Source organism: Micropterus dolomieu, linkage group LG02 (genome assembly GCF_021292245.1).
Source record: "Micropterus dolomieu isolate WLL.071019.BEF.003 ecotype Adirondacks linkage group LG02, ASM2129224v1, whole genome shotgun sequence".
In the NCBI taxonomy this organism is placed as follows: Eukaryota; Metazoa; Chordata; class Actinopteri; order Centrarchiformes; family Centrarchidae; genus Micropterus; species Micropterus dolomieu.
This window is the reverse complement of record NC_060151.1, coordinates 32,476,012-32,489,975: the sequence shown is the minus strand read 5'-3', so window position 1 is coordinate 32,489,975 and position 13,964 is coordinate 32,476,012.

Here is a 13,964-nt window from a genome sequence, read left to right as displayed (position 1 = left end):
TAAATACATACAGGCTGCAGTCTCATATTAAAATGCTTCTTTCTTCTTTGTTTAAGTTGTTGGGAAACTATATTGAAGTAAACTCCTTATAAAAGAGTTTAGCCTGGAGGGGTTGAAACCTCTTCCTGTGTCTGAAGAATGTTAATCATCTATTTACTGTACGTGTGAAGCAGGTTAAGGAGGAGTGCAGGTGGTGGAGGTTTGAGATGTTGACATGTCTTCAGCCAAGTAAAGAAAGATTGAATAACACCTGAGTGAAATCATGTCCGTCCTGTTGTTGGCCACAGTTAATGTGCGTCATGTCTTCCTAAGAACTGAGGAGGGAGCGCCTCTCCTTAGTCATTTCTGTGTGATGCTGAGGATTGCTCTGGCTCTCAAGCAATAAAGATCTACTGAGAACCTGAATATTGTGTCATGTGATGTTTGAGCACCAACTCTCATCTGCACTAGACAAGAACTGATATTTTCAGGACAATAAACCCAGAGACGAAGATATTTGGTGTTTGGAAGGAGAAGCTGAGTGCACTACTTTCTAAACCAAACTGTATCTTTCTAGTGATTCTTATTTACTTTGGGGAAGTCTAATTTCTAAAACAGATGCCACCTTTGCTGGCAGAAATAGTTAAAAAGTTAAATAAATGCCTTTAGTTTACATGTTTGACACGATGTAAAGAGGAATGGAAATCCTTACCTGGAAACCAAAGTAACTACAATCATGTGAGGGAAACTCACTCAGAATGATTTGTGATGAGGTGAGCTTCAGTCTGCCTTCATCCTTCACAAGCTCCACATACAACTCTACTTTGATTTCATTCACACACGTGCAGAAAAAGTAAGAAATATCAGGAATTCATAGCACTTGAATCCAGGAGTCAGGTTGTGGCTGGAAAAAATAATTCCATCAAAGTAATTCCAGTTTTTATCGATTGCTTGAACACATTTCTTGAAATTAGGCCTCTTTTTCTCAAAACTCTAAACTCAAATCCACAACTTCTGACCCAGTTCCCCAAACGTCCTATTTTCAGGTCAGAATGAAGCTCTCCACTCAAAACCACTCAATCTAGCTGAAAAACCTCAGACACAACACACAAGCCCTCACAAACAACAACACACTCACTACAACACACTCTCACACTGGTGAGATAAATTCAAAACAGTACCACAAAAACTGGTAGATGTAATGTTGCTACACCAAAAGAAACATTTACACATTTCTTTATTCCTTAGTGTGCTGAACAGTATAACACACCAAACAACAAATTTTTGTGGCCCAGCATCCCACCTGGGAAAGGCCAGAGATACTCCTCCTCCACTGCCCTCCCTCCTCCTTCTCTTTTTCTTCGTCGTCCTCCTCCTCCTCTCTGGTGTCCTCTAGGTCAGTGGTTCTCAATCTCTTTCACAACAAGGACCCCTAAACTGACGCAAATTAGACCACGGACCCCCATTTGATAAGACTTTGTCCCAAGGTCGGCCATTTGATAGGAGTTTTGCTTCTAGGTGTTTTATTACATGAAGTGTAAGAAACCCATGACCAAAGTAGTATTTTTAATGTGTTAGACATTCTGTCACTGTTAGTTATGAATGGAATACTGGAATATTGAAAATAAATAATTCCTCTTTTTGCTTGGGACCCCCGGACCCCATCAAGGACCCACTTTTAGAATGACTTCTCTAGCTCTTCCTTCAGATTTCTCTGGATCCATTGTTCCAGAAATTAATGAACTGACTCTGGCCCTTTGAAGCTTCTGATCGGTGTGTGATCAGCTGTGACGCTAATTGAGCTCAAGCTCTGCTGATTTGAGTGAGCAATAATGAATGTCAGTGCTTTCTAAATGACCACATGGTGTAGGCAATGAGAAATGGAGGCCCAGCAGAGGATGTACTTCCTGCGTCAGCTCAGGAAGCTCAACCTGCCGAAGGAGATGCTGATCCACTTCTACACAGCCATCATCCAGTCTGTTCTCTGCACGTCCATCACTGTCTGGTTTGGATCTGCCACCAAAAAGGACAGGAGCAGACTAGACGGACAGTCAGGACTGCAGAAAAGATCATCGGTGCTAACCTGCCCTCCATTCAGGACATTTCCAGAGTCAGGAAACGGGCAGGAAACATCACTGCAGATTCATCTCACTCCGGACACAACCTGTACCAGCTCCTCCACTCTGGTAGGTGCTACAGAGCACTGTACGCCAAAACCAACAGACATAGATTGCAGTTTCTTCCCACAAGCCATCACTCTGATGAACAGCTGATTTCTCACTCACAGTGTCAGGAACAATTCCTGAGCAATAACCCAGTTACTCAGCCTCTAATCAGCCACCTGTTTACTGGTTTCCACTTATTTATTTATTCATCATTCTCTATTTCAGTGCTGTCCATACTGTTATATTGTCATATTGTAGATACTGTATACCAATCCACCTACCTCAAGTCATTACTCCTGCACAAAATATTTAAACTTATTTATTCCAGCATCCTTTGTACTATGCTTCATTGCACTGTGTACATGTATGCACGTATATGTACCTGTATATCACATCCACCTCCAACATGTACATACTCCTGCATCCATTGCACTCTGCTCACTGCACTATTTGTCAAATCAGGACAACTTCCATCAAAGAGCTGATATTTGCGGTGTTGTAGTTATGTTTGGCAGTATGACTCTATTCTGGGATATCCTTGCCCTTTATAGCGCCTATGTGGAAAGCCATAAGGCATGGAGAACACCACCCCGCCCATCCATGTACATACATGAAAACCCGCAGTAAGGACCCCCAAACAAATACGATTCAGTGATTTATTGATGATTGAAACAGAAAGATATACGAGGCTTGCAGTTGCTGAATAGACATTCGGAAGCGTTGTGGGGAAGCTGCGATATGGAAATCTGCCGTAGCACCCGGGCAAGACGGACCCCCAAAATGCTTCCAGTTACATGAGAGAACATTGGCTGATCTGAGATCTTTGATGTGATGACGGTATCCTTGGGAGGACCAGCAGCGCATAATATGTATCAGGTGTTTCTACTTAGCTCAAAACACTTGATCGTTTGAAAAGACTATTTGCTCGAATTACCTTGGTTTGAGACGACTGTTAGCTCGATGTGACCTCGAAACAACTGAGATCGGAGCGACTGAACTCGAAACAATTTTGGTTTAAAACGACAGTTAGCTTGATATTACTTTAGCCAGAAACAACTTTGGTTTGTAATGACTTGTTCGTTTGAAACAACTGTTAGCTTGGAACGATTGTTCGCTCGATGTGAGCTAGAAAAATTCTTAGTTTATGACCACTTGTTCATTTAAAACAACTATTAGCTCAGGTCAACTGTTTGCTCAAGACGACTGTTTGCTCGATGTTCACTCTAAACGAAAGAGTTCGAAGCGACTGAGCTCTTAACAACTTTAGCTAGAAAAACTTTCTTTTATAACGACTGTTTTGTTTGAAAAGACCGTTAGCTTTGAACGACTGTTAGCTAGATGTTCGCTTGAGATGACTCTTTGCTAAAAATAACTTTGGTTTTTTGTTATCATATCAGCCCTAACGTCTAATGATTGTGTCTCTGCTGCTCGGACGCTCGTTGTTGGACATCAGAGAGTCTATGGAAGGACTCTTTGATAGCTGGGAAAGTTATAAACAAACTTTTCCGCCCCTGCTCCTGTGTTCTCCCTCCTCACCTGAGTACCGGCAGTGGTTATGTGACAACTTCCTGCTTCTGAACTCAGAGAAAACAGAAAAACTGATTATCGCCCCTGAAAGTAGCATCCCTCAGATTAAACAGCATATTGGTGACTTAGGCTCGTCTGTCCAGCCGAGCCTCAGGAGCTTAGGTGTTGTTTTCGATTCAGCGATGTCCTTAGAGTACCACTCCAAACAACTAGTCAGAAACTGTTTCTTCCAACTAAGGAATATTTCCAAATTAAGAACACTGGTGTCAAAGTGTGAGTTGGAGATGATCATTCATGCTTTTATTTCCTCTTGTTTAGATGACTGTAACAGTCTTTTTACTTGTTTGAGGAAGAAGGAGCTTTACCGTCTCCAGGTTGTTCAGAACTCTGCTGCAAGGCTTTTAACTCACATTAACAAAAGAGCGCACATCACACCTGTTTTAGCAGCACTTCACTGGTTACCAGTCCAGTATAGAATTCAGTTTAAAATCCTGGTTCTTACTTTTAGAGCCCTGCACGGTCAAGTTCCTCCCTACGTCTCTGAGTTGATACAGCTTCATACTCCCACCCACAGTTTGAGGTCATCAGGTCAGAGGTTGTTAGTGGTTCCCCACACTCATTTTAAAACCAGAGGTGATCGTTCGTTCCAAGCAGCGGCACCTAGGCTGTGGAATGCATTGCCTACCTTTCTACGTTGTGTGAATTCTGTTGATTCTTTTAAAAAGCAACTGAAGACGCTGCTATTCAAGCAGGCTTTTAGTTAGTGGTTTTTATGTTTTCCATTTGTATTTCAATTTTCTTATGCATTTTATTTTAATTTGTTGTGTTGTATTACATTTTATTGTGAAGCACTTTGTGATTTTGTTATTTTTATCTTTACTTACTTACTTCTTTCCACACGAGGAAACAGACTCTGTGAATTATACTGAAGAAACAGAGGCTGAAAAATGTGCTTTGACATTTTATATTTGTGATGAATCAAAAGAAATTCAGAAAAAGACTGAAAAAGATCTGAAGCCCAACTGGTGAATTAAATGTTTTTACATTTTTTAGCAATCAATTGTAACTGTGTACGGTTCGACAGCAGTACTTTTACTTTTACGACACCTTCCTGGTGGATCCTTTGAAGGGGGACGACTTTCAGATGGGTCTTAAGTATCTTCTGCTCCTTTTCAGCCTCTGTTTCTTCAGTTTGTCCTGATCCGCTCTGAATATCTGTAACGATGGGAGCAGTGGCTGAGAATAGAGGAGCAAATACAGACAGAGAGGGAGAGATCTGGCACATTATAGAAAACACTCCTGTTTATTAGCAGAAATCAGCATTAATCAAACAGACTAATTTATAGTTGGAGCTTAGTGGATTTAGTGTTTCCAAGTTAAACAGTCACTAATTCATTATTTTCAACTTTGTGTTCAAAGGCTTTTTTTTCTCTGTTGCATCCTTTGAGATGTCAACGTGGCAAATTAGTATAAAATATGAGTATTTGATTACTTTAATTCTTTCCACTTGCTGATTCTGCTCATCTCCTCTGGTCTCATGATGACAGCACGATGGGAGATCAGATCTGTCATGAACACAACACAGATTAACTGTGTTAATGATGCATTATACAGTTCTGCAGTTTAAACATCAGGGTCTGTGGACCTGAAGGTGAATATTGTTCACAGAACAAGTGCGCCCTCTACCTGACACCGGGTGTAAGTGGCCAAATAAAGCACAGCTGGCCTGTGTGCTTGGTTAGATCTTCTTTTAAAACAGATTTGCCATCAACTTGTGTTCCATATAAAGTCTAGTTCATATCAGACCGACGTTTTTATTGATTCATATAATATAAAATATGATCACTTATTGTATCAAAGGATTGAAGGACTGTGCAAAGCTTTCTTCTGAAAACTCTTTGGGAGTCTTCAGACTCCTTCAGCAGAGCAGTCTGGGCTGATCCGGTCTTGTGAGCCTGCTGGAGCTGAAATCTTTCAGATCCCACTGGCTCTTCTCCGTGAGGCCCTGTGTCTTGTTGTCCTGTGTCATGTTCTGAGAAAGAAATCACACAACCAGAAAACTGAAATAAATAAATGATCTAAAGTTCATTCATTGGAAATTCTTCCACTCAAATCCGTTTCAGTTTCCCGTCTTTTAAGTTCTCAGGCCTTTGTTTCTTTTAGTGTAATCCTTGAATGCTTCATGGCGTCCAAGATCACTTTGTATGTAAGAGTTTTTAACTGCCTTCCTGTCTCTAACATTGTCTGACTGACTTTTACTGTCTGTTACTATATTTATGTTAGATTGTTTTTAAGTTGTTTGTGATGGACTGGCGACCTGTCCAGGGTGTACCTCGCCTTTCACACAATGTAAGCTCGGATTGGCTCCAGCCCCCTGCGACCCTGTGCGCAGGATAAGCGGTTGACGATGGATGGATTTTAGAGTCTTCTGGACTAGAGTCAGACTGAGATTTTAGGCTCTTCTCAGGACCATATTTCCATTTTTTTAGATTCTTTATTCTAATATTCTCATACTTTGAGATGTAGATTTTTGATTTCAATGAGCTGTAAACTGTATCCATAAAAATCCTGTCCACAGTCTGCCTTCAGCCTCAACAAGGCTGCTTGTTAAGAGCAGGTAGTGTTTGAAAGTCTGTCTGTTTATCAGTCCAAGTAATAAATACTGCATCAGATGAAACGTGTGTAGTGTTCATTATGTTTGGAGATATTAAGTAGGAAAACATCCTTGTTATGACCCGTCGTTGTCTCAGAGACAGGACGCCCGCTGACTGATGGACAGACGATGCTGTCAGAGCCGTGTGGGGTTTGTTTGTTCTGCAGGACACTCGAGGGTCCAGCAGATGTCCTCGTTCTGCTTCACAGTTTAAGTAGGAACCCTCACTCAGCTGACAGGTGTCGTTAGATGGAGAGCACCAGGACTCTTTGGACCGCTTCACCAGACACACTGTGCTGGGCGAGCTGCTCTGTGGTTACTGAGGAGATGGTTGACTTGATGGATCTTTATGGACTGGGTTCTGGATAACTGCATTTACCTGCAGAACGTTCTGAACAAAAGCGAACTTCAGACGTTCTTCTGATCGCCACGTGTCTTTACTAATCAGAAGTGAGGAGGGCAGGAATGTCCCTGTGCATGTTCTGGAGAACCTGTGTGAAGAACTCCCTCTCAGGTCGCTTCAGTTTTACAATCTTTAAACAGTTTGAACAGCCAAGAAGTTTAAAGTGACAGCAACATCTTTCAGTACCAGACTGAATCCTGTCTGAGCAGATCCAGGCCTGTTACTGACTCTCAGCTGTCTTAAAGGTGTGTAACCCTTATAATGTCCTGGGATGTGAAGGGTCTCTCAGCTGGTGGAGGCTTTATCTGCCCTCGCCGACCTCTACGGAGACACTGGTTGGTAGGACCTCCCATCCGGTCCAGAACAGACCAGACAATTGAATTACATATGAATTAAATTAATGGTTTCAACAAATCAAATCATCAAGAGAAAAATCTAATTTGACTTCACTAGTCATCAGGATGAATGAATACAGCACTAACATCTTACACAAGATGAGTCGAACCTTTGAGGTAAGTTATTAAAGTTAGACTTCTGACTGCTGATCTGAAAACAGCAACGTGACACTTTTTTTTTAAATCCCCCCCACATGTGAAGTTTAGTTTACAGCCATCTGTCTGCATCCATCTAATTCCTTCCCAAAGATTACGGAGTCAAATAGATGTGTTTAATCATTCTTTATGTAACGTGGCCACGGAGAGAACGCACAGTTACTCTCCCGAACTCAGCATTTCCTCTACTTAAGTACAGAACAAGTACAAAAAAACAACTGAGAATGGAAATGCAAATGTATGTGGCATCAGATGTTTCTCTGTCTCTTGATTGGTCCATGTTAAAACTCTCACCTACATGCCAGCAGACATTTATCGTAAATCAGCCTTTGATAAGAAACCAATGCTAATTTCTCACAAGTTAGTTACAGTGAAATACTAAAAATGAGCAACTTATAATGTATTTCTCACATTCCCTCCTTTTGACACATAAACAAAATATTTTCGAGAAATCTAAATGGTAGGATTCACTGTAAAACTGTCTTAGTGGGAATGCAAATGAGGACATTAGATGTTTGATTAGTTAAAACAATGAATTAGAAACAAAGAAAAAAGAAATAAAAAAATATGAAGGACTAGATTTGTAAAAACATCATCTGTACATTAAGGCTGACCTAAATGTGCTGGGCAAGTTTAAAAAAAAAAAAAAAAAAGTAGAATGATCTCATAACACCCTGGGGGCCAAAATTAGTCATTTACCCATTTGTTGGAAAGAAAACTACTAAAATGATACAATCTGCATAAGAAAACCTGCATACAAAATCACAACAATAACATTACAAAAGGAAAAACAATCAGAAATAAGAATTCAAAACATGAATAGAATTTCCTGAAAAAATAAATAAACATTGTCATCTCCTTGATTACATGGGTTATTTGTAGTTATTATGAATCCCTCTTCTTCTGTCCTCTTCCTCCTACGTTGGTAACATGCCAATGTCACATCTCCCCTCTGCATCTTCTTCTTCTTGTCCATATCACCTGAGGTGATCTTGAATGTCTGGTGATGGTCTCACTGCTTTCTCTGCCCGTCTGGATGTTGTTTAGAAAAAACTGTTGCTCCAGACTCTTAGACAATAAACCTTCAGAACACGGTTAAACACACAGTGTCTGAAATGTGGCGGCATCCAGACAGAGAAAGAAAATTGTTACTCATTCCTATAAGTAGTCTCATGCCTTTGTGTGAGTGGTCATTAGCTCATTAGTAGAATGCAAAATTAGTTTCAACAATTCAACACAAAATTTTCAACACACCACTCAGAAAGAATTAGAAACCCCCCAAAAACTTTGTGCGCACCGTTATATTTACAATATTCCCCCTCCCTCCGTTTGATTCATGGTTGAGAACCATGCATCAATGCTTGGAGACATCTTTAAAGGGAAAAAATACAGTAAAAAAGCATCTGCAGTTTGGATAAAGCAGGGCAGCATCACCGGGTTGTTAGAAACCTGTATGGTTCTGCCATTTACATACAGCAGTAGCCGCAGGTGAGAACAGAATGCAAACAACAGGTTGGTTAGAAAAACTTTGTGGGCAGGACCTGTAGAAGAGAGAGGACCATTTAATGCATACTGGATGGAAACACATGCTAAATCAAGTCACATAGCTGCCCCACCGACTCCATCTACAAAACGAAAAAAAGAGTTAAAGTTAGAAAGATAGAAATATGTAGCTGAGTCAAGCAGTCTGAAACAAAAAAGAAAAAGAGCTGGACAGAATCCTGCTTCAAGTCATTAAAGTCAGTCAAAATGCTTTTAAGTCAGTGAAAAGTCAGTTCAAAACCAAATGTTAAAACGAGTCAATGGCCAGCTGTTTCCCCATGTCTGGGGTGGAGATCTCCACAAAGGAAAAATGATAATCCATGAATGGCACAAGCCTGCTAGAGCCAAGAGAATTAAGTATTGTGGTCTTTGGAAATTCCTGGATTTCCTGGTCCGATTTGTGATCCAAATTAAAAAACGCACCCCTTTTGGAAATGAAATCCACCTTATTTGAAAAAACCCTTATGGTTGGCCTCTATTGGCCTCAGGTGAAGACCAACGATGGTCGTTCAGTCTTGGCCACAGGTAGTCTTAACGACTGTCGTCACAGCAACAAGGAACACTAACGAACCAGCGGTATCGATGACCCGGGATAACGACCCCACTGAGGTTAAATAGCTGAGTTTCCCTGCCAGTCAGTCAGAACTGAAGAAGTCCTTTGGATGAGGGACGAAACGTCTTCCAGTATCTTCAACCAAGTCCAGCTGCCCTTGATTTTAACCTTCGTTGGATACCCTTATGACAGTTTTCTACCAAGAACCTAATAGTGACCCTGACTCACTTTAACAATTCCCCTGGTTTGGGAGAAACACACAAAAATAAAATCATAACCACAACCTATTGCAAAGTTGTGGAAACAAAAAAATGAATCTTGAGTCAGGATGAAACCAGGAATGCTTCAACGTGCATTTTGCTGAATCAATCACAGAAAAGCAACATGAGCTGGTAGACCCCATGACATTAGCTTTATCGCATAAGGTCATTTATTTATTCCCCTAAGATCTTGAAAAATGTACCACCCCCTTGTCTCTACAGGCAGAATGGAGGAGTTGCATGGTATCAGAAGAACATTTTACAACCGGCATTTTCTTTTCTTTTTCCTAAAAAATAAATGTGTGTAAAATATCTGTTTCTACATGTAAATAGGTTTGATAGAAGTTTCAAAATGTGTCAGGAATGAAAAATATATGTTCTAGGAGCATTATGGAGCACTTTAGATTTGATCAATGAGCCTTCTGCTCCTGAAATCAGACTAGGGTCTTCATGTAAATACTGGTTCATCCCTCTCATCAGTGGTGTACTTGTGAATATACTGCTCACTGCTCTGACCTGCCTCCACTTCATCCTACGTCTGAAACCCTGGAGATTGCACAGTGTGGCCCCCAGGTGGTGCGTGTGGCCAGGATTCTACTGGATCATGTTCCTGTTGTTGGTTAAACTCAGGCGTGGAACACTCTCGTGATATGTGCCCATAACCTCCACATCTGTAGCACTTCACTTTGTTTTGGCCTGTGGTGTTTTTGTAGTCCCCTTGATATTCATAATGTGGTCTCAGGGTCCTTCTTCCTCTGGTGCCTCGTCCTCTATTGTTGTTTTGATGGGACTGCCGCCTCTGTCCGGGGTTCTGTGGTGCGCCCTGCTGGTAGAACATTAACTGAGCAGTGTGGAGATGTTTCTTTTGTTTACGGTTCATATCTACCTTGTTTCTTTCGGCGTGCAAGACGTGCGTCCAAACAGTTGCCACAGGTGCGCTTTCCCAGCCGACACATGTAGTCATGACTCGGGTCTTCAGACCAGGGTGGAGACCATTTACCAAAGCAGTCTTTAGCAGCCATTGTTGGGGTCGATGCCAGAGTTAACTGCAAAAACAGCTTCCATGCGGACACGGTAGTCTGCAGCTGACTCCTCTTCCTTGTTTAGTGTTGTGGATCTCAGGCCAACAGACTCTCAGGGGGAAAACCATTCGCACTGCGTCATACAAGGTGTCCATCATGGCACCAAACTGAGTTGATCCCACTGATGGTGCTGTGGACCAGGTGACAGGTCCAATGTTGGCCCATCGGAGCTTGAAACACTTCCGACACACAGCTTCCACTTGCTGCAGAGTTGGATTATACATGGACGACAATTGCTTCATCGATGTAACCCATTTCTCACCACCAGTTTTCTGAGGATTAGGCAGTTCTTCTGCAATTTCTCTTAGTTTATCTGGCTGCCATGGCCGGTATACAAACACTTCCGGATCCCAGTGGGCGTGTTCCTGCTCTCCCGTTGGTCGAGGCTGGAGATTTGGAAATAGCTGTGCATCCCTTTCTTGTGTTTGGCTCCTAAGCCAGTAGTCAGAAGATGCTGCGACTGGAGAAAACAGTTAGTTTGGCTGTTCTCCCCATATTGTCTTTGTTCAGTCACTGTTGTGTTGGGTGTGGGAAAAATTGACAGGTCCGGGTACAGTGCTTGTTCCCTCCCCTGTATTTCAGCCTTTTCCTGGGTCTGTTCAGCAGAGGGGGCAGTACTTGCATGTGGATGAGTGGTTTCTGGTGTTACTGGGTGGCTTAGAGACAACATAGGGTGGCAGTAAATTCTGATCTGACCTTGTGTGTTTATCTTTCTTATCATTTAAAACTGCATCCCTTATCTGTTGTTTTAACATTAACCCTGCCACTGATTTTGCTTCTCTCAGATGTGCTTCTTTTCCCCCATTTCTCAAAAGCTTGCCAATCAATCTTTTTCTTTCCTATTTTCTTTGCTTTCTCTGTCAACATAATTCTACATCTCCCTAAACAATCTGTACTCAGTGTGCCTGGGACGGGAAAAATGCCTTCAGTTACATCATGCCAAAAAGGAACATAAACAACCACACTTTTCCCATTTCTCTACCATTATTTTAGCTGAACCTGAAAGAATGTCAGGCAAAAAATTTAGTATTTTTCCCGATTTGTTCCCCACCGACTGAGACTCACTGAACAAATTTGCTTTTACTTGCAATGGGTTTTATCATTCACACAATCACTCTGATCTTCCCATATTGTAATATGCTCAGATCTTGTCTAACACACACTAACTCTGGAGAAACTCTCAGCCATATGGCACTTGCATGATGGTACACTCGTTTTCATTTACAATTGTGTGCTAGACACTGAAATGAGTTTATCACAGAGTTTTCTATATTTATCATCTCATACACACACACACACACACACACACACACACACACACACACACAGATATTTTCCCTCCTTAGTCAAACATAATGTTTGAAACAAACACTTAATCACATCATATAAACTCTTTAAAACTCTAAATGGGAAACATCTGGACTGTTTTTCTACGATGTGTTATTTATAGTATAATGAAACTACAGCAATTATGATCATGCATACACAGGGCTATGAGCCAGAGTTTGACCCGGGCTGCTGCAGCAAGGATAGAATTCTTTTTTCTCCCCTCAGTTTTAAAATATTTTTCGAAAATCACTCAGGATTGTGGAAAATAGGCCATTCCTTAAATCACTCGAAATGCCACCATTAAATGGCGTTACCTGCTAGTCCATATAAGCTCCTAAGTAGTTTATCACTAGAGATGCTACCATAATGGGATTATGTACTTATCACTCCTGGCCTGTTTCTCTGTTTATGTATTTTTTTAAAGTTCCATTTTAAGTCTAAACTCCTCGAATATACCCGTTATCACCACCCCCGATGATTAACTATATTTATAGCTCTATAAACCCCAACTGGGCAAATTTTTTCCAAAATAGGTTTATAGGTCCAACACATGTCCTATAAACCTAGGTTTTTTCCCCAATTTCAAGGAATGATTCAAAACATCGTACTCACGCTTTTAAGTCGATTGGAGGGTCCAGTCAGTCACCACCTGGTCCAAAGTCAGGCGGGTTCCTCTCTCGTTTTGCAAGGCGGACTTCCCTACGAGTAAATGTTACCTGCGGTTGATCAGCTGGAACGTCTAATCCCATCCTCATCGCCAAAATGTCAGGGAAAATAATTCCTTCCCAAAGAATACGGAGTCAAATAGATGTGTTGAATCATTTCTTTATGTAACGTGGCCACGGAGAGAACGCACGGTTACTCTCCCGAACTCAGCATTTCCTCTCCTTAAATACAGAACAAGTACAAAAAACATATATTATAAGTATTAGCAAACACACACAAAAAAACCCCTTCCTGAGCTGAGAAAGGAAATGCAAATGTATAAGGCATCAGAGATGTTTCGCTGTCTCTTGATCGGTCTATGTTAAAACTCTCACCTTCATGCTCGCAGACGTTTATCGTAAATCAGCCTTTGATAAGAAACCAATGCTAATTTCTCGCAAATTAGTTAGTGATGAAACGCGCTCTGTAGAGCAGTTTGTCCATCTGGGCTACTGTAGAAACATGGCAGGACAACAAGTAAGAGGAGCCTCAGTGTATGTAGACGGAAATGGTAAGGTAATAAAAACATAACAGTTCATTATGTAAGGTCTTTATACACCACTGAAAACATAGTTATGATCTTATATTGCATTTCTGTCAGTAGAATATTACACACTGAACCTTTACATTACAAAATAAAACATCCACGATATTCTGAGATGCACCTGTTGAGATCTTGAAATTTTTGTCACATTTATAAGAGTGATCCTCAAGAAATCTGAAGATAGATCTGCAGAAATAATGTCTCCAAACCAGCAGATACATAATAAAATGTGTTTTTCTGCGTATAATGTACTGAAACAAACGAATACACGTGATCAGTTCTTATTGATAGTTTATATGCTTTAATGCCCACCTACATTATTTTATATTGTTACGGACATTTTTCTACAACGTGGTCTGAGATTCTTGGCCCACAGTTTTATAAACTGCTTTTATCTTTAGTCGTAAAATATTGAATCAAAAGCTCATTGTGGATTATGAACTTTGCTATAGCGTCTCATGCATGTTTGGAAGTGAATCAACAATTGTAATAAAGTGTTATGGTTGCATTGTATCGTGGAATGTGTTGTTGATGCCTGGGAAACATTTATATTTCTAAAGAACTGATTTAGATTCAGTCGGTAAAGTGTGGGTGTGTACAGGTGAGTCATCACAGGGAACAGTGACTCCAGCATGTAACAGTGAACTAAAGATGTTTAAGACCTTCAAGCC